Raw genomic sequence first — 23,387 nt, 5'->3', positions numbered from 1 at the left:
TGTGGGAGTGGGTCTGGGTGTGGGTCTGTGCCTGGGTCTGTGTCTGGGTGTGTGTCTGGGTGTGGGTCTGGGTCTGGGTGTTGGTCTGGGTCTGGGTGTGGATCTGATTGTGTGACTGAGTCTGGGTGTGGGTCTGGTTCTGGGTCTGGGTCTGTGTGTGGGTCTGGGTGTGGGTGTGGTTCTGGGTCTGTGTGTGGGTCTGGGTCTGTGTGGGGGTCAGGGTCTGGGTGTCTGGGTGTGAGTGTGGGTGTGGGTCTGGGTGTGGGTGTGGGTCTGGTCTGTGTGTGATGTTGGTCTGGGTTTGTGTGTGGGCCTGGGTCTGAGTCTGGGTCTGGGTGTGAGGTGTGGGTCTGGGTTTGGGTGTGGGTCTGGGTGTGGTTCTGTGTCTGAGTCTTAGTCTGGGTCTGATTGTAATTATGTGGGTGTGAGATGTGGGTCTCGGTTTGGGTGAGGGTCTGGGTCTGGGCGTGATGTGGGTCTGCGTTTCTGTGTGGGTCTGGGTCTGTGTGGGGGTCGGGGTCTGGGTGTCTGGGTGTGAGTGTGGGTGTGGGTCTGGGTGTGGTTGTGGGTCTGGTCTGTGTGTGATGTTGGTCTGGGTTTGTGTGTGGGCCTGGGTCTGAGTCTGGGTCTGGGTGTGAGGTGTGGGTCTGGGTTTGGGTGTGGGTCTGGGTGTGGTTCTGTGTCTGAGTCTTAGTCTGGGTCTGATTGTAATTATGTGGGTGTGAGATGTGGGTCTCGGTTTGGGTGAGGGTCTGGGTCTGGGCGTGATGTGGGTCTGCGTTTCTGTGTGGGTCTGGGTCTGTGTGGGGGTCGGGGTCTGGGTGTCTGGGTGTGAGTGTGGGTGTGGGTCTGGGTGTGGTTGTGGGTCTGGGTCTGTGTGTGGGTCTGGATCTGAGACTTGGTGTGGGTCCTGGTCTGAATCTGGTTCTGGGTCTGGGTCTGGATCTGGGTGCGGTTCTGTGTGTGGGTGTGGTTGCGGTTCTGGGTCTGGATGTGGGTCTGGTCTGTTGTGGGTTTGGGTCTGGGTGTGAGTCTGGGTCTGGGTGTGAGTCTGGGTGTGGGTGTGGGTCTGGGTCTCTGTGTGGGTCGGGGTCTGGGTGTGTGTCTGGGTGTGGGTTTGGGTGTTGCTCTGCGTCTGGGTGTGTCTCTGGGTGTGGGTCTGGGTGAAGGTCTGGGTCTGTGTCTGGGTTTTGGTCTGGGTGTGGATGTGGTTCTGGGTGTGGGTCTGGTCTGTGTAAGGGTCTGGGTGAGGGTCTGTGTGTGATGTGGGTGTGGGTGTGAATCTGGCTGTGAGTCTGGGTCTGGGTGTGTGTCTGGGTCTGTGTCTGGGTCTGGGTGTGGCTCTGGGTGTGGGTGTGGGTCTGGGTGTAGGTCTGGGTCTGGGAGTGGGTCTGGTCTGTATAAGGGTCTGGGTGTGGGAGTGAGTCTGGTTGTGGGTCTGGGTGTGAGTCTGGGTCTGAGTCTGGGTCTGGGTGTGAGGTGTGGGTCTGGGTTTGGGTGAGGGTCTGGGTGAGGTTCTGTGTATGAGTCTTAGTCTGGGTCTGATTGTAGGTCTGTGTCTGGGTCTGGTTGTGGGTCTGCGTGTGGGTCCGGGTGTGGGTCTGAGTGTGGCTGTGGGTCTGGGTCAGGGTCTGGGTGTGAGTCTGGCTCTGGGTGTGAGTCTGGGTCTGGGTGTGAGTCTGGGTGCAGTTCTGTGTGTGGGTCTGAGTCTGGGTGTGAGTCTGGGTCTGGGTGTGGGTCTATGTGTGGGTGTGGGTCTGGATGTGGGGGTAGAACTGGGTGTGGGTGTCAGTCTGGGTCTGGATGTGGGTGTGGGTGTGGGTCTGGGACTGGGTGTAGGTCTGTGTCTGGGTGTTGGTTTGGGTGTTGGTCTGGGTCTGGGTTTGTGTCTGGGTGTGGGTTTGGCTGTGGGCCTGCGACTGGGTCTGGGTGTGGGTCTGGGGCTGGGTGTGGATGTGGGTCTGGGCTCTGGTCTGGGTGTGGGTCTGGGTCTGGGTGTGGGTCTGGGTCTGGGTGTGGGTCTGGGTCTGGGTGTGTGTCTGGGTGTTTGTGTGAGTCTGGCTGTGATTCTGGGTCTTTGTTTGGGTATAGGTCTGTGTCTGGGTCTGGGTCTGCGATGGGTCTGGGTTGGGTGTGATTCTGGGTCTGGGTGCGGGTCTGTGTGTGGGTGTGAGTCTGGGTCTGGGTCTGCCTCTGTGTGTGGGTCTGTGTCTGGGTGTGTGTCTGGGTGTGGGTCTGCGTCTGGGTGTTGGTCTGGGTGTGGGTGTGGGCCTGGGTCTGTGTCTGGGTGTGGGTCTGGGTGTGGGTGTTGGTCTGGTTGTGGGTCTGGTCTGTGTATGGATCTGGTTGTGGGTCTGGGTCTGGGTGTGGGTCTGGGTGTGGGTCTGCGTCTGGGTGTTGGTCTGTGTCTGTGTGTGGGTCTGGGCCTGGGTCTGGGTGTGATGTGGGTCTGGGTTTGTGTGGGGGTCTGGTTCTGTGTGTGGGTTGGGGTCTGAGTGTGGGTCTGCCTCTGGGTGTGGGTCTGTGTCTGGGTGTGTGTCTGCCTATGGGTCTGGGTGTGGGTCTGCGTCTGGGTGTTGGTCTGATCTGGGTGTGGGTCTGGGTCTGTGTCTGGGTGTGGGTCAAGTTGTGGGTGTGGGTCTGGGTGTGGGTCTGATTGTGGGTGTGTGTCTGGGTGTGATGTGGGTGTGAGTCTGGGTGTGAGTCTGGCTCTGGGTGTATGTCTGTGTCTGGGTCTGGGTGTGTGTCTGCGTGTGGATCTGGTTCTGGGTGTGAGTCTGGGACTGGGTGCGGGAATGTTTGTGGGTATAGGTCTAGGTGTGGGTCTGGGTCTGGGACTGGGTGTGGGTCCGGGTCTGGGTCTGGGTGTGGTTCTGGGTCTGGGTATGCACCTGGGTGTAGGTCTGGGTGTGGGTGTGGTTGCGGTTCAGGGTCTGGAAGTGGGTCTGGTCTGAGTGTGATGTGGGTGTGGGTTTGAGTCTGGGTGTGTCTGGGTCTGGATCTGGGTGTAGGTCTGGGTCTGGTTGTGGGTCTGCGTGTAAGTCTGGTTCTAGGTGTAGGTCTGGGTCTGGCTGTGAGTCTGTGTCTGGGTGTGGGTGTGGGTGTTGTTCTGTGTCTGGGTGTGTGTCTGGTTCTGTGTGTGGGTCTGGGTGTGGGTCTGGGTGTGGTTCTGGGTCTGGGTCTGGGCCTGGGTGTTTGTGTGAGTCTGGGTGTGATTCTGGGTCTGGGTCTGGGTATAGGTCTGTGTCTGGTTCTGGGTGTGGGTCTGCGTATGGGTCTGGGTCTGGGTGTGAGTCTGGGTCTGGGTGTGGGTCTGTGTATGGGTGTGGGTCTGGGTGTGGGACTGCCTCTGGGTGTGGGTCTGTGTCTGAGTGTGTGTCTGGGTCTGGGTCTGGGAGTGAGTCTGGGTCTGGGTGCGGGTCTGTGTGTGGGTGTGGGACTGCCTCTTGGTGTGGGTCTGTGGCTGAGTGTGTGTCTGGGTGTGGATCTGGGTATGGGTGTGGGTCTGCGTGTGGGTCTGGCTGGGTGTGAGTCTGGGTCTGGGCGTGGGTCTGGGTTTGGTTGTGAGTCTTGGTCTGGGTGTGGGGCTGGGTGTGGGTGTGGGTCTGAGTGTAGGTCTGGGTGTGGGTCTGGGTCTATGTGTGGTTCTAGGTGTAGGTCTGGGTCTGGCTGTGAGTCTAGGTGTGGGTGTGGGTGTTTTTCTGTGTCTGGGTGTGTGTCTGGGTCTGGGTGTAGTTCTGGGTCTGGGTGTGGGTCTGGGTCTGTGTCTGGGCCTGGGTCTGGGTGTGAGGCGTGGGTCTGGCTTTGTGTGTGGGTGTGGGTCTGCGTGTGGGTCTGGGTGTGGGTCTGGGCGTGGGTTTGGCTGTGGGTCTGCGACTGGGTGTGGGTGTGGGTCTGGGACTGGGTGTGGGTCTGGGTCTGGGTATAGGTCTGTGTCTGGGTCTGGGTCTGGGTCTGGGTCTGCGTATGGGTCTGGGTCTGGGTGTGATTCTGGTTCTGGGTGCGGGGCTGTGTGTGGGTGTGGGTGTGGGTCTGGGTCTGCCTCTGAGTGTGGGTCTGTGTGTGGGTGTGGGTCTGGGTCTGCCTCTGGGTGTGGGTCTGTGTCTGGGTGTGAGTCTGGGTCTGTGTGTGGGTCTGGGCCTGGATCTGGGTTTGATGTGGGTCTGGGTTTGTGTGGGGGTCTGGGTCTGTGTATGGGTTGTGGTCTGGTCTTGGGTCTGGGTGTGGGTGTGAGTCTGGTTGTGAGTCTGGGTCTGGGTCTGGGTCTGTGTGTGAGGTGTGTGTCTGGGTCTGGGTGTGGGTCTGGGTGTGGGTCTGTGTCTGAATCTGGATGTGGATCTGTGTGTGGGTCAGGGTCTGTGTGTGGGTCTGGGTCTGGGTGTGTATCTGGGTGTGGGTCTGGCTGTGGGTCTGCGTCAGGGTGTGGGTCTTGTTCTGTGTCTGGGTGTGGGTGTGTGTTTGGATGAGAGTCTCAATGTGGGTTTGCGTGTGGGTCTGGGTGTGGGTGTGGGTCTGAGTTTGGGTGTGCATCTGGGTCTGGGTCTGGGTGTGAGTCTGGCTCTGGGTGTGGGTCTGGATGTGGGTGTGGGTGTCGGTCTGGGTCTGGGTGTGGGTCTGGGTGTAGGCCTGGGTCTGGGTGTGGGCCTGCTTCGGGGAGTAGGCCTTGGTCTGGGAGTGGGTCTGGGTCTGTGTCTGAGTCTGGGTGTGGGTCTGGCTGTGGGTCTGCGTCAGGGTGTGGATCTGGTTCTGGGTCTGTGTCTGGGTGTGGGTCTGGATTTGGGTGTTGGTCTGGGTCTGGGTGTGGGTCTGGGTCTGGGTGTGAGTCTGGGTCTGGGTGTGGGTCTGGGTCTGTGTCTGGGTCTGGGCCTGGGTCTGGGTGTGAGGGGTGGGTTTGGGTTTGTGTGTGGGTCTGGGTCTGGGTGTGGATCTGGGTGTTGGTTTGGGTGTTGGTCTGGGTCTGGGTTTGTGTCTGGGTGTGGGTTTGGCTGTGGGTCTGCGACTTGGTGTGGGTGTGGGTGTGGGTCTGGGACTGGGTGTGGGTCTGGGTCTGGGTCTGGGTTTGGATCTGGTCTGGGTGTGGGTCTGGCTGTGTGTGGGTCTGGGTCTGGGTCTGGGTCTGGGTCTGGGTCTGGGTGTGGGTCTGGGTCTGGCTGTGTGTCTGGGTGTTTGTGTGAGTCTGGGTGTGATTCTGGGTCTGGGTCTGGGTATAAGTCTGTGTCTGGGTCTGGGTCTGCTTATGGGTCTGGGTCTGGGTGTGATTCTGGGTCTGGGTGCGGGTCTGTGTGTGGGTGTGGGTCTGGGTCTGCCTCTGGGTGTGGGTCTGTGTCTGGGTGTGTGTCTGGGTGTGGGTCTGCGTCTGGGTGTTGGTCTGGGTCTGGGTGTGGGCCTGGGTCTGTGTCTGGGCGTGGGTCTGGGTGTGGATGTGTGTCTGGTTGTGAGTCTGGTCTGTGTATGGATCTGGTTGTGGGTCTCGGTCTGGGTGTGTGTCTGGGTCTGCGTCTGAGTCTGGGTCTGCGTCTGTGTGTTGGTCTGTGTCTGGGTGTGGGTCTGGGTCTGTGTGTGGGTCTGGGCCTGGGTCTGGGTGTGGGTCTGCGTCTGGGTGTTGGTCTGTGTCTGGGTGTGGGTCTGGGTCTGTGTGTGGGTCTGGGCCTGGGTCTGGGTGTGATGTGGGTCTGGGTTTGTGTGGGGGTCTGGGTCTGTGTGTGGGTTGGGGTCTGAGTGTGGGTCTGCCTCTGGGTGTGGGTCTGTGTCTGGGTGTGTGTCTGCCTATGGGTCTGGGTGTGGGTCTGCGTCTGGGTGTTGGTCTGGTCTGGGTGTGGGTCTGGGTCTGTGTCTGGGTGTGGGTCTAGTTGTGGGTGTGGGTCTGGGTGTGGGTCTGATTGTGGGTGTGGGTCTGGGTGTGATGTGGGTGTGGGTGTGAGTCTGGGTGTGGGTCTGGGTCTGGGTGTGGGTCTGGGTCTGGGTCTGGGTTTGGATCTGGTCTGGGTGTGGGTCTGGCTGTGTGTGGGTCTGGGTCTGGGTCTGGGTCTGGGTCTGGGTGTGGGTCTGGGTCTGGCTGTGTGTCTGGGTGTTTGTGTGAGTCTGGGTGTGATTCTGGGTCTGGGTCTGGGTATAAGTCTGTGTCTGGGTCTGGGTCTGCTTATGGGTCTGGGTCTGGGTGTGATTCTGGGTCTGGGTGCGGGTCTGTGTGTGGGTGTGGGTCTGGGTCTGCCTCTGGGTGTGGGTCTGTGTCTGGGTGTGTGTCTGGGTGTGGGTCTGCGTCTGGGTGTTGGTCTGGGTCTGGGTGTGGGCCTGGGTCTGTGTCTGGGCGTGGGTCTGGGTGTGGATGTGTGTCTGGTTGTGAGTCTGGTCTGTGTATGGATCTGGTTGTGGGTCTCGGTCTGGGTGTGTGTCTGGGTCTGCGTCTGAGTCTGGGTCTGCGTCTGTGTGTTGGTCTGTGTCTGGGTGTGGGTCTGGGTCTGTGTGTGGGTCTGGGCCTGGGTCTGGGTGTGGGTCTGCGTCTGGGTGTTGGTCTGTGTCTGGGTGTGGGTCTGGGTCTGTGTGTGGGTCTGGGCCTGGGTCTGGGTGTGATGTGGGTCTGGGTTTGTGTGGGGGTCTGGGTCTGTGTGTGGGTTGGGGTCTGAGTGTGGGTCTGCCTCTGGGTGTGGGTCTGTGTCTGGGTGTGTGTCTGCCTATGGGTCTGGGTGTGGGTCTGCGTCTGGGTGTTGGTCTGGTCTGGGTGTGGGTCTGGGTCTGTGTCTGGGTGTGGGTCTAGTTGTGGGTGTGGGTCTGGGTGTGGGTCTGATTGTGGGTGTGGGTCTGGGTGTGATGTGGGTGTGGGTGTGAGTCTGGGTGTGGGTCTGGGTATGGGTGTGGGTCTGCGTGTGGGTCTGGCTGGGTGTGAGTCTGGGTCTGGGCGTGGGTCTGGGTTTGGTTGTGAGTCTTGGCCTGGGTGTGGGTCTGGATGTGGGTGTGGGTCTGAGTGTAGGTCTGGGTGTGGGTCTGGGTCTATGTGTGGTTCTAGGTGTGGGTCTGGATCTGGCTGTGAGTCTAGGTGTCGGTGTGGGTGTTTTTCTGTGTCTGGGTGTGTGTCTGGGTCTGGGTGTAGTTCTGGGTCTGGGTGTGTGTCTGGGTCTGTGTCTGGGCCTGGGTCTGGGTGTGAGGCGTGGGTCTGGCTTTGTGTGTGGGTGTGGGTCTGCGTGTGGGTCTGGGTGTGGGTCTGGGTGTGGGTTTGGCTGTGGGTCTGCGACTGGGTGTGGGTGTGGGTCTGGGACTGGGTGTGGGTCTGGGTCTGGGTATAGGTCTGTGTCTGGGTCTGGGTCTGGGTCTGCGTATGGGTCTGGGTCTGGGTGTGATTCTGGTTCTAGGTGCGGGGCTGTGTGTGGGTGTGGGTCTGGGTCTGGGTCTGCCTCTGAGTGTGGGTCTGTGTGTGGGTGTGGGTCTGGGTCTGCCTCTGGGTCTGGGTCTGTGTATGGGTGTGTGTCTGGGTGTGGGTCTGCATCTGGGTGTTGGTCTGTGTCTGGGTGTGAGTCTGGGTCTGTGTGTGGGTCTGGGCCTGGATCTGGGTTTGATGTGGGTCTGGGTTTGTGTGGGGGTCTGGGTCTGTGTGTGGGTTGGGGTCTGGTCTTGGGTCTGGGTGTGGTTGTGAGTCTGGTTGTGAGTCTGGGTCTGGGTCTGGGTCTGTGTGTGAGGTGTGTGTCTGGGTCTGGGTGTGGGTCTGGGTGTGGGTCTGTGTCTGAATCTGGATGTGGATCTGTGTGTGGGTCAGGGTCTGTGTGTGGGTCTGGGTCTGGGTGTGTATCTGGGTGCGGGTCTGGCTGTGGGTCTGCGTCAGGGTGTGGGTCTTGTTCTGTGTCTGGGTGTGGGTGTGTGTTTGGATGAGAGTCTCAATGTGGGTTTGCGTGTGGGTCTGGGTGTGGGTGTGGGTCTGAGTTTGGGTGTGCATCTGGGCCTGGGTCTGGGTGTGAGTCTGGCTCTGGGTGTGGGTCTGGATGTGGGTGTGGGTGTCGGTCTGGGTCTGGGTGTGGGTCTGGGTGTAGGCCTGGGTCTGGGTGTGGGCCTGCTTCGGGGTGTAGGTCTGGGTCTGGGAGTGGGTCTGGGTCTGTGTCTGAGTCTGGGTGTGGGTCTGGCTGTGGGTCTGCGTCAGGGTGTGGATCTGGTTCTGGGTCTGTGTCTGGGTGTGGGTCTGGGTGTGGGTCTGGATTTGGGTGTTGGTCTGGGTCTGGGTGTGGGTCTGGGTCTGGGTGTGAGTCTGGGTCTGGGTGTGGGTCTGGGTCTGTGTCTGGGTCTGGGCCTGGGTCTGGGTGTGAGGGGTGGGTTTGGGTTTGTGTGTGGGTCTGGGTCTGGGTGTGGTTCTGGGTGTTGGTTTGGGTGCTGGTCTGGGTCTGGGTTTGTCTGGGTGTGGGTTTGGCTGTGTGTCTGCGACTGGGTGTGGGTGTGGGTGTGGGTCTGGGACTGGGTGTGGGCCTGGGTCTGGGTCTGGGTTTGGATCTGGTCTGGGTGTGGGTCTGGCTGTGTGTGGGTCTGGGTCTGGGTCTGGGTCTGGGTGTGGGTCTGGGTCTGGCTGTGTGTCTGGGTGTTTGTGTGAGTCTGGGTGTGATTCTGGGTCTGGGTCTGGGTATAAGTCTGTGTCTGGGTCTGGGTCTGCTTATGGGTCTGGGTCTGGGTGTGATTCTGGGTCTGGGTGCGGGTCTGTGTGTGGGTGTGGGTCTGGGTCTGCCTCTGGGTGTGGGTCTGTGTCTGGGTGTGTGTCTGGGTGTGGGTCTGCGTCTGGGTGTTGGTCTGGGTCTGGGTGTGGGCCTGGGTCTGTGTCTGGGCGTGGGTCTGGGTGTGGGTGTGTGTCTGGTTGTGAGTCTGGTCTGTGTATGGATCTGGTTGTGGGTCTCGGTCTGGGTGTGTGTCTGGGTCTGCGTCTGAGTCTGGGTCTGCGTCTGTGTGTGTGCCTGGGTGTGGGTCTGGGTGTGGGTCTGCGTCTGGGTGTGGGTCTGGGCCTGGGTCTGGGTGTGATGTGGGTCTGGGTTTGTGTGGGGGTCTGGGTCTGTGTGTGGGTTGGGGTCTGAGTGTGGGTCTGCCTCTGGGTGTGGGTCTGTTTCTGGGTGTGTGTCTGCCTATGGGTCTGGGTGTGGGTCTGCGTCTGGGTGTTGGTCTGGTCTGGGTGTGGGTCTGGGTCTGTGTCTGGGTGTGGGTCTAGTTGTGGGTGTGGATCTGGGTGTGGGTCTGATTGTGGGTGTGGGTCTGAGTGTGATGTGGGTGTGGGTGTGAGTCTGGGTGTGAGTTTGGGTCTGGGTGTATGTCTGTGTCTGGGTCTGGGTGTGTGTCTGCGTGTGGATCTGGGTCTGGGTGTGAGTCTGGGACTGGGTGCGGGAATGTTTGTGGGTATAGTTCTGGGTCTGGGTCTGCGACGGGGTGTGGGTCCGGGTCTGGGTCTGGGTGTGGTTCTGGGTCTGGGTCTGCATCTGGGTGTAGGACTGGGTGTGGGTGTGGTTGCGGTTCAGGGTCTGGAAGTGGGTCTGGTCTGAGTGTGGGTCTGCGTCTGGCTGTGGGTCTGGTTGTGGGTGTGGGTCTGGATGTGGGGGTGGGTGTGGGTCTGGGACTGGGTGTAGGTCTGTGTCTGGGTGTGTGTCTGGGTGTGCGTCTGTGTCTGAGTCTGGGTGTGAGTCTGGGTCTGTGTGTGGGTCTGGGCCTTGGTCTGGGTGTGATGTGGGTCTGAGTTTGGGTGTGGGTCTGGGTTTGGGTGTGGGTCTGGGTGTGGGTCTGGGTCTGGGTCTCGGTGTGAGGTGTGGGTTTGGGTTTGGGTGAGGGTCTGGGTCTGGGTGTGATGTGGGTCTAGGTTTGTGTGTGGGTCTGGGTCTGTGTGGTGGTCAGGGTCTGGGTGTTTGGGTGTGAGTGTGGGTGTGGGTCTGGGTGTGGGTGTGGGTGTGGGTCTGTGTGTGATGTTGGTCTGGGTTTGTGTGTGGGTCTGTGTGGTAAACCACTTTTATCGTTCACTATCGTTACACTATGGTTATCACTGTATTTATCGTTACACTATGGTTATCACTGTTTACACTGTTGTATCACCACACAATACAATACAATACAAATCGCTTTATTGGCATGATAAGGTACATCTTATGTTGCCAAAGCATCAAAATACATTTATGGTTGAACACATAAACGCGGTTCCATTCATACAGTGTATAAACAGGTATATCCCTGAGTTTATAAATATACATTCGCCTTGTTTATATATACTCTTGTCTTAGTTTACTGGTTGTCCCTCTGTTCATGGCAAGCTGTAACATAGTGTGCCGCCAGTGTTACACAGCTTCTCTCCTCCCCCAGTAGGAATGGGAGTTTTTGGTTGTCAGTCAGATTTCTGAATTCAGGGCATATTTGTGAGAATTTTTGGTAGAAATTCTCTCTGATGCCCTGATATTTTCCACAGGCTGTGAGGAAGTGCATCTCTGTCTCAACTACTCCCTGACTGCAGTGAGAGCATATCCTGTCTTCTCTTGGCAGCCTGGTCTGCCTGTGTCTGCCTTTTTCGATCGCTAGGCTATGTTCGCTAAGTCTGTACCTTGTCAAGGTTCTTCTCAGTTTGTTATCCTTTACCATGGTCAGGTAATCAGCTATGTTGTATTGTCTGTTTAGGGCCAAGTAGCAGTTGAGTTTGCTTTGGGTTTTTGTTGTTTCTGCCCAATATGACAGATATTTTTCCTTTTGCTTAGCGACGATTGTGTTGGGTCGAATTCTTTGTGTTACCCTGTCACTGTCCTGGGACTGGTTATTGTTAGTATTGTTATTAGTTACTTTATTGAGTCCCAGGACTAGTTGACTGAGGGTATTCTTCTTTATGGTCAGCTCTTGGCATTTCAGGGCGTCGTAGTGATAGCATTGGGGGTTGCTCATTTGTAGGTGATTCCAAAATTTGGTGGCTCTTTTTTGGATAGTGATTATTAATGGGTATTGGCCTAGTTCCGCCCTGCATGCGTTGTTTACTGTTTTCCTTTGAGTCCGGAGGATACTTTTACAGAATTCCGCATGTAGGATCTCAATTGGGTGTTTGTCCCATTTTGCAAAATCTTGTTGTGTTAGTGGTCCCCAGACCTCACTGCCATAGAGTGCAATTGGTTCAATTACTGATTTGAAAATTTTGAGCCAAATGCTAATTGGGATTTCTATTTGGATTGATTTTTTGATGGCATAGAAAGCCCTTCTTGCTTTCTCTTTCAGTTCATTCACAGCCAGTTTGAAGTTTCCCGTAGAACTGATTTTTAAGCCCAAGTATGTGTAGTGAGTGGTTTGTTCAATTTTGGTTGTTCCTACTGTGAAATTTATTGTGGGTCCATGTTGTTTGGATCTTTGCTGGAACACAAGGACTTTGGTTTTTTGCGGATTTATTGTCAGGGCCCAAGTCTGGCAGTACGACTCCAGCAGGTCCAGGTTCTGCTGTAGACCCTCCTTAGTTGGTGACAGCAGAACCAGGTCGTCGGCATAGAGGAGGAATTTAACCTTGGATTCATATAGGGTGAGGCCGGGTGCTGTAGATTGTTCAAGTAGTTTTGCCAATCCATTAATGTAAATATTAAAGAGTGTCGGTGAGATTGGCGAGCCCTGCGTCACCCCCCGCCCCTGTGGGAAGTATTTTGTTTGTTTGTCTCCAATTTTAACTGCACATTTATTGTTTGTATACATTGATTTAATTACATCATATGTTTTCCCTCCTACCCCGCTTTCGATAAGTTTCAGGAATAAACCGTCATGCCAGATGGAGTCGAAAGCCTTCTGGAAATCTACAAAGCATGCGTAGATTTTGCTTTTGTTATGGTGAACGTGTTTGTCAATTAGGGTCTGTAGGGTGAAGATATGATCGGATGTTCTATAGTTTGGCAGGAATCCAATTTGGCTTTTACTCAAGACATTGTGCTCTTCAAGGAAGTTTATAAGTCTTTTGTTTATGATGCTACAGAATACCTTCCCTAGGTTACTGTTTACACAGATGCCTCGATAGTTGTTTGGGTCGATTTTGTCCCCACTTTTGTATATGGGTGTTATGAGTCCTTTGTTCCAGATGTCAGGGAAATAACCGACACTCAGAACCAAGTTGAAGAGTTTTAGGATAGCCAGTTTCAGTTTGTCGTCTGCGTGTTTAATCATCTCGTTTAGTATGCCGTCTGTCCCGCAAGATTTTCCTGGTCGCAGGTCCTTGAGTTTTTCAAGAAGTTCTTTTTCTGTTATTATGGCGTCTAGCGGGTTTTGGTTATCTTTTATGGCCATTTCAAGCTTTTCCAGTTTTTTGCGTATTTGGTGTTGCTCTGGTCTTAGTGTGTTTTTCTGGTATAACTTTTCAAAGTGGTTTACCCATGTGTCCCCATTTTGAATGGACAAATCGTCGTGTTGTTTTTTGTGTAGTGTTTTCAAGTTGTCCCAGAAACAATTCGACTCAATGGATTCCTCCATGGAGCTGAGTGTATTCTTAATAAATTGCTCTTTTTTGGTCCTGAGTGTGTTTCTGTATTGTGTTAGCGTCTGACAATAAGTAAGGCGTAATTCCTCGTTTTCTGGATGTCTGTGTTTTTGGTTTGATAGTTTTCTAAGTTTTTTCCTCATGTTATGGCAATCATGGTCAAACCATTTTTCATAGTTTTTTGTTTTGGGTTTGTTCTTGCGAGCTTTCAAGTTTGCATTTGTTGCCAAATTATCAAAAATATTGTTTAGTTTACTAACTGCCCGGTTTACGCCTTCTTTATTGTGAGTGTATATGTTATCCAGAAAGGTGTCTAAGAGAGCTTGAGTTGATGCATTGCTAATTGTTTTCTGGTATTTTTCCGTGTCATTTTTGGCCCATCTGTACGATTTTTTGGTGTTATACAGTTTACTGGGTTGTGTTTCTATGTTGTTTGTTTCTGTCTTTTTGAGAAACATAGTAATTTGGCTGTGATCTGACAGTGTTGTTTGTGGTTTGTCTGTGGATGCTCTGAAAGAGGATGGGTCCAAGTCTGTAATCATATAGTCTACTGTGCTGCAGCCAAGAGGTGAGCAGTAGGTCGATCTTCCTAGGAGGTCTCCTATGAACCTACCATTGACAATGTACAGACCCAGGTTTCGACAGAGCTGTAGTAGCTGTTTACCGTTGGTATTTGACTGCTTGTCGCAGTTATGCCTGTATGGAAGGGAAGGGATGTCAAAGTGGTTATTCCTGAATACGTAATTGTTTCCCTGATTATTGGTGAAGTCTGGTTCTTCGCCCGTTCTTGAATTGAGGTCCCCACAGATCAACACGTTCCCCTGGGCCTGGTATTGGATAATTTCCCTCTCCATGTTGGAGAAGGTGTCCTCTTTGTAGTACGGGGAATCGATTGGAGGGATATAAAGTGCGCAAATGTAAACATCTTGGGTGTTTGAGATAATCTCCCTCTCAAGTTTGAGCCACATATGGTTTTCGCCCTTTTTTATAAATTTGATGTAATTCTTAAGTTCTGTTTTAAACCAGATCAGTATGCCTCCGGAGTCTCTGCCTTGGGTTACACTTGGTAATTTATTGGAGGGGACCACTAGCTCAGTGTACCCTTGGGGACAGCCGGTGTGTCCTTTTCCTTTATACCAAGTTTCCTGTAAAATGATAATATCTAGATCTTTAGTTTCCTCTATGAACTCTGGGGTCCTACTCTTCACTTCTCGCACTGAAGAGCGTAGACCTTGGATATTCCAGGTCGAAATATATAAGGATTTCATGTTAAGTTTTATCTTTTTCTATGATAGGTTAAAGAGTGGTACGTGTTTGTCGTGTCTAAGTGTGGGGAAAAAAAAAAAAGATCACCCCAGTTGTCTACAAAAGTTAATACAATTTGGTTACAGTTCTTTCTATTAATTAGTCCTTGATCCATAAGGCAGAAGTAGATGCTGCTGCACATCTGCTTATTGTCTCTTAATGGATTGTTTCTGTCTGAGGTATTGCGTACGTCCTGTGCATCTCTCCCCCTGTCTGGCTGGTAGCGGTCCTATTCCCCTGTGGGACAGGAGTGGTGCAGGTCTGATAATGTTGTTTTGCATGGGGATCCTCTCCGGTCTCGGTTGGTGTGGTGGTGGTCTTTGTAGTGTTCCTGATATGTACCCCGCTGATCTCTGGTGGTCGGGGGGGGGGTCCTCTTGGAGTCTGGGTATGGACCCGGTTAAAAGCGACGTCCTTCAGGGCTTTAGCAAAGATCGATATTTTTTGCCTTTGGATGTGGACGTGGTCGTAAAGACATTCTTCATCGAGGGTGGGGTGTTGGGCCAGGTGTACGTTGTGGTTTGATTCGCAGTCTCCTGCTATGCTGGCATTTATCTCATGAATTGTGTTGTTGTTGAAGTCTGTTCTCGGCAATATTGTGGAAACAGTGATTCTAGTGTTTGGAAATGTACTGCTTGCCTTCCTAATCATTGCTCTGAGCGATGTTGCTACCTCTTTCTGTTTGGCCTTTAGGTCATTTGTGCCTGTGTGTATTATTATGTGTTGGGGGGAGCCTAATCTGGCTTTGGTCAGCCATCCCATGGCTCTGTCTGTTGTTGGGCACCAAATCTTTTCTACTTTACTTCTAGGGAAGAGCTTTTTCTCCCATAGAAATTTCCCATTTGAGTCTATGAGTATTACGACGTCAGCCTTGTTTGTGTTTACTGTCTGGTGGCTTTCGCCTGGACTCATAGTGTGTGTGCTGGGCTGGGGTGTCTGGTGTGTGCGTACCTCTTGTGAGCGGCTCGCTTGTGGTTCCATGGTGGTGGGGGAAGATTGCGAGTCAGTATGCTGGTCGGTCTGTGTGGCACCCCTTGTATTGTGTGTCTGTTGCTTTTGTTCCATGTGGGAGTGCAGCCATTCCGTCCGGCTCTGTCTTGTCTTATCTCTAGTCTCTGGTTGGTGCTCTAATGGTGTTTTCTCTCCTCTATGGCTCTCTTCTTTTTCCTGCGGCTCTTTCACCTGATTCTTAAGTAGATTCACCTGGTTATCAAGTCTATTCAGCTCTCTCTTGTGTGTCTCTCTCTCTCCTGCTTTTGTTTGTCATTCAATTTGAGGACCTCCTCTCTAAGTTTAACCATCTCTATCTCTAATTGATTAAATTTATCTTTTGGTTGTATCTGGCTGTGTGATCCCGGGGTATGTGTCTGGTCGGCCCTGGAAGGCTCACTCACTTCCTGGCTAAGCTGGTCGGCCCTGGAAGGCTCACTCACTTCCTGGCTATGCTGCTCTTCTCTTGGTGGGCTGGGAATGGTAGGGGAACTATGTGTGGCTTCCTCCGTGGTAGTTATACTGGGGTTTGTCAGTTGTATCATGTGGCTGTGGTTCCCCGGGGTTAGTGTCTGGTTTGAACTGTGTGGCTCGTTCATCCCTTGACCATGCAGATTTTCTCCTGGTAAGTTGTCAATGTTGGGGGGAGTGCGGGCCACTCTGGGGCTGTTCATTCCCCTCGTAGTTGATCTTTTCAGTGTCCTGAAGGCCGTTGCAAATTTGTCGAGGTTGCCTTGCACTAATATTGTTCCGGTATTGTACGCGTTGACAGTCGTGATTGAACTGTCTCCTGGTGTGTTAATTTTCATTATGGACCCATTTGCGGCCAAGGTCACCTCTTGTCACGCTGTTATACCTGGGCTGACCACAGCTGACTCCGCCTCATGGCTCCGCCTGCTTGCCCAGGTTTAAAGGTGGTCGACTGGTGGTATTCCTCCTTGTTAGATCCGATCACCCATGAGGGTGGGCTCTGTTATTTAGCCAATAAAAACCTATAGTTACTAACTTAACTCGTCGCTTTTCATGAACTGAATTGATAGGTATATCAATTTTATTGGCTAAATTTTGAAATGTCTTCAACGGAGCAGCCAAACGACCAGTCAGACGTACAGCCTCAGCCAAACGGCCATCTACAACAGCCCCAGCAGCCGACCTGGCTGCGAGCCCTCCGACTGCCGTACCTGGATATAAACCCACAGGCAGCAAACTCAGCCCTCGACTTCGAACACTGGCTGAGCTGTTTCGAATCCTACCTGGGAGAATCCGGCGTGCCTCCGGGATCCAAACTAAGAGTTCTGACCGCCCAGGTGAGCCCTAAAGTATTTGCATTCATCCGGGACCTTACTACATACGAGGACGCCCTCAACCTGCTGAAAGAGCAGTACCGGAGCCCTGTAAATTCTATGTATGCCAGACATCTCCTAAGATCCCGCTCGCAACAGCCAGGAGAGTCTGTAGATGAATTTTTACGGGCGCTACAAACACTCGGCAGGGACTGTGACTTTAAAGCTGTAACGGCTGCAGAAAATACTGAAGGGAATATCCGCGATGCCTTCGTGAAAGGCCTTCGGTCCGACTGCTCACGGCAAAGACTGCTCGAATCAAAGGACCTCGACTTGAATACAACTGCAGCCCTCGCTCGCTCTCTGGAAGTGGCCCATTGGGACCTCGAGGCGTACTCCAGGTACTGTGCTGCGCGACCCTGGGACTCGGGCCCGACCCCGGCCGCAATACCCCTCGCCCCGCCGCCTCTGGGACCTACCACAGCGCCGGCGTCCCGGAACCGATCGGGACCGCCACCCCCGGTACCGGCTGCGACATCGGAGCCCCGCGATCGGGCCGCCGGCTGCTTCTTCTGTGGCCAGGCGAAACACCCGAGGGTGCGCTGCCCTGCAAGAAACGCGACCTGCTCCGACTGCCACAAGAAAGGCCACTTCGCGAAGGCCTGCAGGGGGAAAGCCACAGACGCCAGCAGTGCCTCATGCGAGTTGTGGGGGCGGCCATCTTTCATCAAGGCCACAGATGCCAGTATCCCCTCGTGTGAGTCGTGGGGCGGCCATCTTTGATCAAGGCCACCGACGCCAGCAGTGCCTCATGTGAGTTGTGGGGGCGGCCATCTTCTCCGCCATTTTATTCAGCGTCGTGGGCACCGCCATTTTGTTCACCACACTCGACCGCCACCTTGCCTCCAGACCCGACCACCGCCTCACCCGCAGACTACAGCAGCTCGCTCAGCCATACATTAGCCTCCGTCACACTTGACCAAGCTCGCCCGCATCACCTGTCCAAGTCCATGATGGACATCAAAGTAAACGGCCATGCCATGACCTGCCTGTTCGACAGCGGAAGCACGGAGAGTTTCATCCACCCAGACACGGTGAGCCACTACTCTCTCACTGTCCGGCCAACGCGCAACCGGATCTCGATGGCGTCGAGGTCCCATTCTACAGACATCAGTGGCTACTGTGTTGTGACCCTGTCGGTTAGGGGCACGGAGTATAAAAATTTTAAACTTCTCGTCCTGCCCCAGCTCTGCGCTGCCGTCCTACTAGGGCTGGACTTCCAATCCCACCTTCAAAGTGTCACTTTGGCATACGGTGGACCCCTCCCCCCACTCACAGTCGACAACCAGCAGCTTTTAAACCACCCACCGCGTACCACCTGCGGCCTATCCACCCTCAAGGTCCCGCCCCCCTCCCTGTTCGCTAACCTCACCCGCGACTGTAAACCCGTCGCTACCAAGAGCAGGCGGTACAGTGCCGGGGACAGAGCTTTTATTAGCTCTGAGGTGCAGCGTCTCCTGAAGGAGGGCATCATCGAGAGGAGCAACAGCCCCTGGCATGCCCAGGTCGTAGTCGTTAAGACCGGCGATAAAAACCGCCTGGTCATCGACTACAGCCAAACCATAAACCGGTACACCCAGCTGGACACATACCCCCTTCCCCGCATATCTGATATGGTCAATCAGATTGCACAGTACCGGGTATTCTCTACCATCGACCTTAAGTCGGCCTACCACCAACTCCCTATCCGCCCTGAGGACCGCCAGTATACCGCCTTCGAGGCGAATGGCCGCCTCTACCACTTCCTTAGGGTTCCCTTCGGCGTCACCAACGGGGTTTCGGTCTTCCAAAGGGAGATGGACTGGATGGTTGACCAGAACGGGCTGCATGCCACGTTCCCTTATCTAGATAACGTCACCATCTGCGGCCGCGACCGGCAGGACCATGATGTTAATCTGGAGAGATTCCTCCGTACGGCCCAACGGCTGAACCTCACCTACAATAAGGAGAAATGTGTGTTTAACACCTCGCGTCTTGCCATCCTCGGCTGCGTAGTAGAGAACGGAGTCATGGGCCCCGACCCTGAAAGAACGCGCCCCCTCATGGAGCTTCCCCTCCCCCACTGTCCAAAGGCGCTGAAGAGAACCCTGGGGCTCTTCGCCTACTATGCCCAATGGGTGCCCAATTATGCGGACAAAGCCAGACCCCTCATGAAGTCCACCTCCTTCCCCCTGACGGCAGAAGCATGCGCAGCCTTCTCCCTCATAAAGGGAGACATTGCTAAGGCCACAATGCATGCGGTGGATGAGTCTATCCCTTTCCAAGTGGAGAGCGATGCATCCGACTTCGCCCTAGCTGCAACCCTTAACCAGGAGGGGAGACCTGTGGCCTTCTTCTCAAGGACCCTCCAGGGCCCTGAGATCCGACACTCTTCGGTCGAGAAGGAGGCCCAGGCGATCGTGGAGTCAGTACAACGCTGGAGGCATTACCTGGCAGGCAAATGATTTACCCTCCTCACCGACCAGCGTTCGGTCGCTTTTATGTTTAATAACAAGCTGAGGGGCAAAATCAAGAACGACAAGATCTTGAGGTGGAGAATCGAGCTCTCCACCTATGATTATGATATCTTGTACCGGCCTGGTAAACTGAACGAACCCCCAGATGCTCTATCACGAAGTACATGCGCCAACGCGCAAATTGATAGACTGCAGACCCTCCACAACGACCTCTGCCACCCCGGGGTCACCAGACTTTACCACTTCATTAACGCCCGCAACCTGCCCTACTCCATCGAGGAGGTCAGGACCATGACCAGGAACTGCCAAACCTGTGCCGAATGCAAACCGCATTTCTTTAGGCCGGACAGAGCAAGCCTGATCAAGGCCACCCGCCCCTTCGAGCGCTTGAGCATCGATTTTAAGGGGCCCCTCCCGTCCTCTGACCGTAATGTGTACTTCCTCAACATTATTGATGAGTACTCCCGTTTCCCCTTTGCCTTCCCCTGCCCAGACATGACCAGTACCACGGTCATCAAATGCCTGAACGACCTCTTCGCCTTGTTCGTGTTCCCGAACTATATACATAGCGACCGGGGCTCATCCTTCATGAGCGAGGAACTTCGCCAGTTCCTACTAGCGAGAGGTATTGCTGCAAGCAGGACCACCAGCTACAACCCCCGAGGGAACGGCCAGGTGGAAAGAGAGAACGCGACTGTCTGGAAGGCCGTTCTCTTAGCCTTAAAGTCTAAGGGCCTCCCAACCTCTCGCTGGCAGGAAGTCCTCCCGGCAGCGCTGCATTTCATCCGGTCACTGCTTTGCACTGCCATTAACGCCACCCCCCATGAACGAATGTTTGTTTTCCCCAGGAAGTCGACTACAGGAACCTCGCTACCAACATGGCTGACTTCTCCGGGGCCCATCTTGCTGCGAAAGCACGTGAGGGCCCATAAAACGGACCCCCTGGTCGAGAGGGTGGACCTCCTGCATGCCAACCCCCAGTACGCCTATGTGGCATACCCAGACGGGCGGGAGGACACAGTCTCCTTACGAGACCTCGCACCCTCGGGCTTCCCTGAGACACCACCGTTACCCCCCACCACCCCCCCAGATCCAGCCCAGGTAGATGGCATGCCGGAACCCCACGATCCTTCGCCGACCACGCAGACACCAGCATTAAGATCGGATACTGCATCACCGCCGCCGCCGCTGCGCCGATCAGAAAGGCTTACGAGGCCTCCGGACAGACTGACATACCCGAACTGGTAGTACACTTCACCCCGCCGGACTCAAATTTAAACAAGGGGTGAATGTGGTAAACCACTTTTATCGTTCACTATTGTTACACTATGGTTATCACTGTTTATATCGTTACACTATGGTTATCACTGTTTACACTGTTGTATCACCACACAAGGTCACCTCTTGTCACGCTGTTATACCTGGGCTGACCACAGCTGACTCCGCCTCATGGCGCCGCCTGCTTGCCCAGGTATAAAGGTGGTCGACTGGCTGGTATTCCTCCTTGTTGGATCCGATCACCCACGAGGGTGGGCTCTGTTATTTAGCAAATAAAAACCTATAGTTACTAACTTAACTCGTCGCTTTTCATGAACTGAATTGATAGGTATATCAGTCTGGTTCTGTGTGGGGGTCGGGGACTGGGTGTCGGGGTGTGAGTGTGAGTGTGGGTCTGTGTGTGGGTCTGGGTCTGGGTCTGGGTCTGTGTTTGGTCTGGGTGTGTGTCCTGGTCTGGATCTGATTCTGGGTCTGGGTCTGGATCTGGGTGCGGGTCTGGGTGTGGGTGTGGTTGCGGTTCTGGGTCTGGATGTGGGTCTGGTCTGATTGTGGGTTGGGGTCTGGGTGTGAGTCTGGGTCTAGGTGTGAGTCTGGGTCTGTGTGTGGGTCTGGGTCTGTGTGTGGGTCGGGGTCTGGGTGTGGGTCTGGGTGTTGGCCTGCATCTGGGTGTGGGTCTGTGTCTGGATGTGAGTCTGGGTCTGGGTCTGTGTCTGGGTTTTGGTCTGGGTGTGGATGTGGTTCTGTGTGTGTGTCTGGTCTGTGTAAGTGTCTGGGTGTGATGTGGGTGTGGGTGTGAATCTGGCTGTGAGTCTGAGTCTGGGTGTGTGTCTGGGTCTGTGTCTGGGTCTGGGTGTGGCTCTGGGTGTGGGTGTGGGCCTGGGTGTAGGTCTGGGTCTGGGAGTAGGTCTGGTCTGTGTAAGGTTCTGGTTGTGGGTGTGGGTCTGTTTGTGGGTGTGGGTGTGAGTCTGGGTCTGAGTCTGGGTCTGGGTGTGAGGTGTGGGTCTGAGTTTGGGTGTGGGTCTGGGTGTGGTTCTGTGTCTGACTCTGGGTGTGGGTCTGGGTCTGGGTCTGTGTGTGGGTCTGGGTCTGTGTGTGGGTCTGGGTCTGGGTGTGTGTCTGGGTGTGGGTCTGGCTGTGGGTCCGCGTCAGGGTGTGTGTCTGGTTCTGTGTATGGGTGTGGGTGTGAGTATGGGTTTGGGTGTGGGTCTGTGTGTGTGTCTGGGTGTGATGTGGGTGTAGGTGTGAGTCTGGTTGTAAGTCTTAGTCTGGGTCTGGGTGTAGGTCTGTGTCTGTGTCTGGGTGTGGGTCTGCGTGTGGGTCTGGGTGTGGGTCTGAGTGTGGGTGTGGGTCTGGGTCTGGGTGTGAGTCTGGCTCTGGGTGTGAGTCTGGGTCTGGGTCTGGGTCTGGGTGTTGTATTGATTTCTTTGTGGGTTCAATGACGAGACATTTATGAAAGAGAATGTCTTTTAATCTAAAGTCTGTTCAACTCTTTATACAGCATTACAGGAGACATCATGCTAGTGATCCATCTAGAATGAAACTGAAACTAAACTCAACTGCTTGTCTCTCACATGACCTCTGCTGGTCAGGCATAAGTAATCAATACATGCAAACATGCTGGTAAGGCAGCATAATCAAACAGGCAAATAACATCACTATTTGCTGATATCATTACATCTCCTTTTCTTAAAACAAAAGTATTTTACTTTTAACTAACAACATGTTTTCTTTGTATTAATCTGCATTTTAACTGTAACACTTAATGAACTTACATTAACATTATCATTATCAAGGTTTTTTAACCTTGCTTTGTGTGTTCACATAAAATATGTAAATACACTAGAACTTGAAGAAAGAATAAGATAAGATTACTTCCTTCTATAACAATAGTCCTTAAATTTGCTCAGTGAGTCTCTCAGGAGGCTTCACGTGTCTTGAGGATTTTCTGATTGATTGTCCTTGAATCTGAGTTGTTGCCTCAGATGATGGTTTCTCAGCTGTGTGATCAGGTTGTTCAACAGTATCAGTCTCTTGACCTGCTGTGGCTGGTCCCATGAGAAGATCTCGATGATTTCTTCTCAGAACAGCACCCTCATCTGTCTGAATGGTGTATGATCTTGGTTGAACTTCACTCAGGACAGTTCCCTTCTGAGTCCATATGTTTGTTTTGTCTTTGAACCTTACTTGGTCACCAGTGTGGAGTTCAGGTAGGTTTTGTGTTCCTCTGTCATAGTTGTACTTTTGCTTTTCCTTCTGTTGTTCTTTGAACTTCCTCACTTTCTCTCCCTCTTTTGTTTTCAGGAGGTTCCCCGGGATGGGTAGGTTTGACCTTAGCATACGTCCCATAAGGAGTTGGGCTGGTGACATACCACACTCGAGCGGCGTTGTGCGTTATATAAGCATGCTCTGGTAGAAGTCAGTTCCACTGTCTTTTGCCTTGTACATCAGTCTTTTCGCTGTGTTTGCGGGCTCTCCTGGGTCAACAGCTCTGGACAACGTGTCTGCTGTATACATCAGCTTAACCGGTGTGTACGCAACATTCAGTTCATCATAGACTGTCTCTCCTTCGCTTTCCACAACGAGGACTCTCTTTACCAGGTTCAGTCTCTCACAGGCTTTTAAACCTAGATATGGCTTGCACATCCTTTGGCACCACGATTAATGATAACGTGTGCTCTCTGTCCTTGTGTATTACTTTGACAATGCATCTTCCTTTCACTGGTATCTCAGTACCTGAGTATCCTGTCACTTTCACTTTGATTCCGTGTATCTTTGGTCTGGGTCTAATTTTCTTAATATCAGTCTCTGATATCACGTTAACTTGTGCTCCAGTATCCAATTTAAATGGAATGTGTATGTCATTCACTTTTAGTGTCAACATCCAGTCTCTTTTTTCTTTTTTGTTTTCAGACACAACATCTACATAGAACTCCTCTATGTCGCTTTCATCTACTGCATGGAACTTGCTTTGTTGCATTTGGTTCTTACAGCAACGGGCATAATGGTTGTTCTTGTTGCAACTATTGCATGTTCTACCATATGCTGGACAATTTCTTGGTGGATGCTGTGTACCGCATCAGCTACATGACTTTCGATTGTCCCTTTCATTTTCGTTCGATGGCCACGCCTCTTTTTCACATTGGCGCTCTTTTTGTTAAACGGTTTGTGTCCGTATTTTAATCACTGCATCCACGTTGCAGCTACTGTCACTGAACAGCTCCTTTGCCTGCGAATTCACAGTCTCTGTAGCCTTACACAGTGCTATGGCTTTTCCCAGGTCTAGATCTTACTCTCTTAGCAGTCTTTCCCTTAGACCATTATCTGGAATACCACACACCAGTCTGTCTTTTATCAGCGAGTCTGTCAGTCCCCCAAATTCACATGTTTTGCTTCGGTTTCTCAGTTCAGTCACATACTGATCAATAGTCTCTCCCGCTTTCTGTACACATGTGAAAAATCTGTACCTCTCAAACGTCACGTTATGTTTAGGTATGCAGTAGGCCTCAAACAGTTCCATTATTTTATCTAGCTTCATTTTGTCTCCATCAGCAGCGAATGTGAAGTTATTATACACCTCCAGCGCTTCAT

The sequence above is a fragment of the Somniosus microcephalus genome, chromosome 11 (genome assembly GCF_052327205.1).
Source record: "Somniosus microcephalus isolate GS21.2 chromosome 11, FLI_Smic_1.0, whole genome shotgun sequence".
Classification (NCBI taxonomy): Eukaryota; Metazoa; Chordata; class Chondrichthyes; order Squaliformes; family Somniosidae; genus Somniosus; species Somniosus microcephalus.
This window is presented reverse-complemented; position numbering follows the sequence as displayed.